Genomic DNA, 6057 nt, shown 5'->3' on the forward strand with positions numbered 1-6057 from the left:
AAGACTAATAAATGAAACAATGAATTGAGAAAGAAAGAAAGAAATGATGATAGATAGATAGATAGATAGATAGATAGATAGATAGATAGATAGATAGATAGATAGATAGATAGATAGATTACAAATTAGTAAATATTTAAATAGACAAAAAAGGAAAATGTATATGAATAAATTAATAAACAATAAAACTACATGATGGAAGGAAGGAAGGAAGGAAGGAAGGAAAGAAGACTAAACAAATAATAAAACATTAAACAAATAAATGGATAAAATATAAAAATAGATGAATAAATAAACAATAGCTATATAAATAGATAAATAAATAATAGATAGATAGATTAGATAGATATCAGTTATAAAGTTAAGACATCTATAAACAATCTGCTTTTCCCTGAGAACACGCCAGCGCTCTGGTCCTGACCCACACGTCTAACCTTATAATCTCATTTCACATGTTGTTAGACAGAATTAGTTAGAAATCTTCAAGTTCAGGGTTCAAATAATACCACACACACACACACACACACACACACACACACACACACACACACACACACACACACACACACACACACACACACACCTCGGTGTTCATCACCTGTTTGCATCTACAGTCACATTAAGTCTGATCTGTGATGTGTTCTATATCAGATACAGAAACTTTACTCATATCACAGACTGTAAAGAATAATAAAGACAGAAATTTAATATTATTTTTAAGATCAGTGATTATCAGTGTTTCTCTCTTCATCAGTGTTTCTCTCTTCATCAGTGTTTCTCTCTTCATCAGTGTTTCTCTCTTCATCAGTGTTTCTCTCATCATCAGTGTTTCTCTCTTCATCAGTGTTTCTCTCTTCATCAGTGTTTCTCTCATCATCAGTGTTTCTCTCATCATCAGTGTTTCTCTCATCATCAGTGTTTCTCTCATCATCAGTGTTTCTATAATAATAATAATAATAAAAAAAAGTAATCAGCAGATCAGATCACTTACCTCTTCCACGGTGAAGTGTGTGTGTGTGTGTGTGTGTGTGTGTGTGTGTGTGTGTGTGTGTGTGTGTGTGTGTGTGTGTGTGTGTGTGTGTGTGTGTGTTAGGGATCAGAGTTCCTCTACACTCCCGGTTCTCGGTGTTTTTGCGTGTCACTGCTCCGCATGTTGCTTTCTCGCCGCCGCTGTTTTCTCTCTGCGTGTGACGCACTTCATCCGGTCACACCGATAATCCGATTTTTTCCCTCACGATTTATTTCGTGCTTGACTCAAGAGCACCGGACAAGCGAAAGTGGGTCTGAACCCCGCCGCGCGTGCCTCTCGCCTCTCGCTCGCGCGCACAGTAGAGCGCAGCATCGACGAACGGCCGGGTTTAAGGCGGACAGCGGAGAGGCTCTGCGCATGCGCACAGTTTCAGACACACACACACACACACACACACACACACACACACACACACACACACACACACACACACGCACACATATATAACATAAATATCTAAAATATATTTAAATATTATGTATGTATACTTATATAAACCTAATACATATAACGTTTATAAATAATACACACAATATGAATAACAATAGTTTTCTACTAATATCCCGCCTCGATGCCCGATGACGCCTGAGATCACAGGCACAGGCTCCCCGTGATCCGAGAGGTCGGATAAGCGGTAGAAAATGAATGAATGAATGAATGAATGAATGAATGAATGAATGAATAATTTTCTTTATGTTCGATTGTTTATAAGTTTCTGTTTGTGGATTATTTACATGAATTCGCTTAAAAGTCCAATTCAACAATCTCAATCTGTGGCAATTAATCTAAAATGGTTTATTTAAATATTTACTTGTCTATTATTTTAGATCAACACATCTATCTATCTATCTATCTATCTATCTATCTATCTATCTATCTATCTATCTATCTATCTATCTATCTATCTATCTATCTATTGTTGGCTCCTTTTCACTTCTTTTGTTCATTTAATTAATGACTTAATCTGTTTGTTAGTTTATTTCTTTTTTTATGTCAGCAGCTGATGTTCCTGATGATGTATTGAAGCAGAAGCAGTAAATTAGAGCAGAGCATTCGAGCAGAAAGCAGGGGTTAAACTGTGACTGAGCAGATGCAGGAGCTCGAGTACTTCATTCCTGAAGGCCAACAAGGTAGAACTATGGAACATTACAGGTACATTATAATAGGTATGCTAATGAATCCAATCATCTTCTAATCTTCTGACCTTCAGCTTCTTTTCTTTCAGCTCTACAGTACAGAGTTACGTTTTTCTCAGTGACTAAAGTGAGGAGGAAAAGATATTGCTAGCATAAAGTGTTATATAAAGTACTAGAAAAAGACTTTGGTAGAAGTGAAAGTCACCTTTTAGAATATTACTCAAGTAAAAGTCTTAAAGTATCTGATATTTACTGTACTTAAGTGTCAAAAGTCATTTTCTATTATTTAATGTATTTGAAGTAAAAGTAAAAAGTAAAATTTCAGTGATTTTCGGTAGGCATAAGACCAGGGACGGTTGTAGGGTTTCATCTTTAGGGGTTTTATCCCTCAGTGAGAATTTAAAACAAGAGAGTTTTATATTATATATTATATGACTACATAGTAAGCCAAAAGTTATGGTATTATTAAATGGCAAAAGTGGACACCAAAATGTTATGCATGATGTAATGATGCCAGTCTTGAATCAGATCAGTTCATGTATGTGTGTATTCTCTACAAACAGTGTGTCCAATGAATGCAGTCATTAATAAACTAATATTCACAAGACAAAGCCCGAATCAGTAAATTTTATTTTTATTTAGTATTGATATTGCATTAATATTTTGTTTGTGCTACAACTCTGGTAATAAGAATAGTGACATTTCACTGCTTTTGGTTGCTTTTGGTTGCCGTCGTTATACAGTAGATAAACGCAACACCTCCAGCTCTGACTGCGCGTGCACGCTGCGCGTCCCTGTACTTCTCCGTAGAGCGCGCGTACGTGCGTAATACAATCTAGGAGCAGTGATTCGCCAAACCTCCCTTATTGCAGCCACACACATTTCTTCTGATTTTATTTTGTAGTAACGAGTAACGAAGACGCTTAGTGGAAATATAACAGAGTAAAAGTATACATTTTATCTAGGAAATGTAGTGGAGTAAAAGTGAAAGTTGACATAAATTTAAATAGCGAAGTAAAGTACAGATACGTGACATTTCTACTTAAGTACGGTAACAAAGTATTTTTACTTCGTTACATTACAACACTGGTGTTGGACAACTGAACCAGAAGGTTCTGAGTTCGAATCCCAGATCCATCAAGCTGCATCTGCCATGAATCTAAACAGTGTTTAAAACTTGTGTGTGGTGTTTAAAGCAGAGAAGACAGCTTTAAACACACAACCATACTCTTTGTACCCTGCATATCTCCACCTGGTTTGGGTATATAGCCAGAAAATATCATAGTTGATCAACAGCACAGTGATTAGAACTTTGAGATCAGTACAGCAAGAAGAAATAAGTAATCAGTATCAGTAGATAAATGTAGTTTGCATAATAAATCCAGTTTTCTTTAAATGAAAAATGTTTAGTGATGCTGCATCACAGCTCCAGGGTCCAAGGTTTAAGCCTAAACCTGGCTTACAGTCTGTGTGAAGTTTCACCAGGATGTTCCTCCATATCTGCTTCATGATGGTAGGTTCATTAGCTGCACTAAATTACTCCTAAACTTGTGTCTCATTCAGGATCCAGCACCAGTATAGATGCTGGGACAGATTCACTGTGACCCTGACCCTGAGTTATAAGAAATATAGTTTGGAATCTCTCTCTCTCTCTCTCTCTCTCTCTCTCTCTCTCTCTCTCTCTCTCTCTCTCTCTCTCTCTCTCTCTCTCTCTCTCTCTCAGTATTATTAATAGCATTAGTTTGATCACTACAGCATGCTCTTTTCTATATTTTCATCTGAATATAAAACTGTTTCTGTAGCACAAGTCATCATTCAGATTGTTTTTATTTGCAACAAATTTCTAGTTCAAATTCCAAATGATGAAGATCCAAATTTATTCAGATTAAAATTAATGATATGCTGTAAATATCGATTTTTACTGTGGAGACAGAAAATAATCTGATTTCTTTTCTTTCTTTCTTTCTTTCTTTCTTTCTTTCGGGCGTGCGGGCGGGCGGGCGGGCGGCGGGTCGAGGACACAACGGGCGAGGGCGAGGAAAAGGGGCGGCGGGGGGCGGGGGGGGGGGCGGGCGGGCGGGCGGGCGGCGGGCGGGCGGGTCGAGGGAAACACGAGAGCGGGCGAAGGAAAAGGCGGGCGGGCGGGCGGCGGGCGTGCGGGCGGGCGGGGGGGGGCGGGCGGGCGGGCGGCGGGCGGGCGGGCGAGGGACACAACAGAGCGAGGGCGAAGGAAAAGGCGGGCGGGGCGGCGGGCGGGGCGGGCGGGCGGGGGGCGGGGCGGGCGGGCGGGCGGGCGGGGAGGGCGGGCGGCGGGCGAGGGCGAGCGGACGGGCGGGAGGGCGGGAGGGCGGGCGGGCGGGCGGGCGGGCGGGCGGGCGGGCGGGCGGCGGGCGGGCGAGGGGAACAGGGGCGGGCGGGCGGGCGGGCGGGCGGGCGGGCGGGCGGGCGAGGGGAACAGGGGCGGGCGGGCGGGCGGGCGGGCGGGCGGGCGAGGGGAACAGGGGCGGGCGGGCGGGCGGGCGGGCGGGCGGGCGGGCGGGGAGGGGAACAGGGGCGGGCGGGCGGGCTGGCGGCGAGCTGGACAGGGGCGGGCGGGAAGGGCGGGCGGGCGGGCGGGCTGGGCGGGCGGGCAGGGGAACAGGGGGCGGGCGCGTGCGGGCGGGCGGTCGGTCGGCGGGCGAGGCGGGCGAGGGGAACAGGGGCGGGCGAGCGGGCGGGCGGGAGGGCGGGCGGGGTCGGGCGAGGGACAGGGCGGGCAGGGGACGGGGCGGGCGGGCGGGCGGGGCGGCGGCGAGGTGAACAGGGGCTGGCTGGGCGGGCGGGCGGGCGGGGCGGGCGGAGCGGGGACAGGGGCGGGCGAGGCGGACAGGCGGCGGCGGGCGGACGGGCGGGCGGCGGGCTGGGCGAGGGGAACAGGGGCGTGGCGGGGCGTGCGGGCGGGCGGGCGGGCTGGCGAGGGGAACAGGGAGGGCGGGGCGGGCGGGGCTGGGCGGCTGGCGAGGGGAACAGGGGCGGGCGGGCGGGCGGGCGGGCGTGGCGGAGGGAGGACAGGGGCGGGCGGGGGGGGAACAGGGGCGGGCGGGCGGGCGGGCGGGCGGGCGGGCGGGCGGGGGGGCGGGCGGGCGGGCGGGCGGGCGGGCGGGCGGGCGGGCGGGCGGGCGGGCGGGCGGGCGGGCGGGCGGGCGGGCGGGCGGGCGGGCGAGGGGAACAGGGGCGGGCGGGCGGGCGGGCGGGCGGGCGGGCGGGCGGGCGAGGGGGCGGGCGGGCGGGCGGGCGGGCGGGGCGGGCGGGCGGGCGGGCGAGGGGAACAGGGGCGGGCGGGCGGGCGGGCGGGCGGGCGGGCGGGCGAGGGGAACAGGGGCGGGCGGGCGGGCGGGCGGGCGGGCGGGCGGGCGGGCGGGCGGGCGGGCGGGCGGGCGGGCGGGCGGGCGAGGGGAACAGGGGCGGGCGGGCGGGCGGGCGGGCGGGCGGGCGGGCGGGCGAGGGGAACAGGGGCGGGCGGGCGGGCGGGCGGGCGGGCGGGCGGGCGGGCGAGGGGAACAGGGGCGGGCGGGCGGGCGGGCGGGCGGGCGGGCGGGCGGGCGAGGGGAACAGGGGCGGGCGGGCGGGCGGGCGGGCGGGCGGGCGGGCGGGCGGGCGGGGGCGGGCGGGCGGGCGGGCGGGCGGGCGGGCGGGCGGGCGAGGGGAACAGGGGCGGGCGGGCGGGCGGGCGGGCGGGCGGGCGGGCGGGCGAGGGGAACAGGGGCGGGCGGGCGGGCGGGCGGGCGGGCGGGCGGGCGGGCGGGGGGCGGGCGGGCGGGCGGGCGGGCGGGCGGGCGGGCGGGCGGGGCGGGCGGGCGGGCGGGCGGGCGGGCGGGCGGGCGGGCGGGCGGGCGGGCGGGCGAGGGGAAC

At 53.3% G+C, this 6057-nt stretch overlaps 1 protein-coding gene across 1 annotated transcript in view; it reads right to left on the bottom strand.

Moving 5' to 3' along the window:
• LOC113645278 (WSC domain-containing protein 1) overlaps positions 1-1369 on the bottom strand; it is a 40593-nt gene extending 39224 nt beyond the window's left edge. Inside the window, exon 1 of the mRNA XM_027150798.2 lies at positions 992-1369. The gene's annotated coding sequence lies outside the window, so the exon portion shown is untranslated. The remainder of the gene's footprint in view (positions 1-991) is intronic.
• Between the last annotated feature and the right edge of the window lie 4688 nt (positions 1370-6057).

The sequence above is a fragment of the Tachysurus fulvidraco genome, chromosome 11, assembly GCF_022655615.1.
Source record: "Tachysurus fulvidraco isolate hzauxx_2018 chromosome 11, HZAU_PFXX_2.0, whole genome shotgun sequence".
Lineage (NCBI taxonomy): Eukaryota > Metazoa > Chordata > Actinopteri > Siluriformes > Bagridae > Tachysurus > Tachysurus fulvidraco.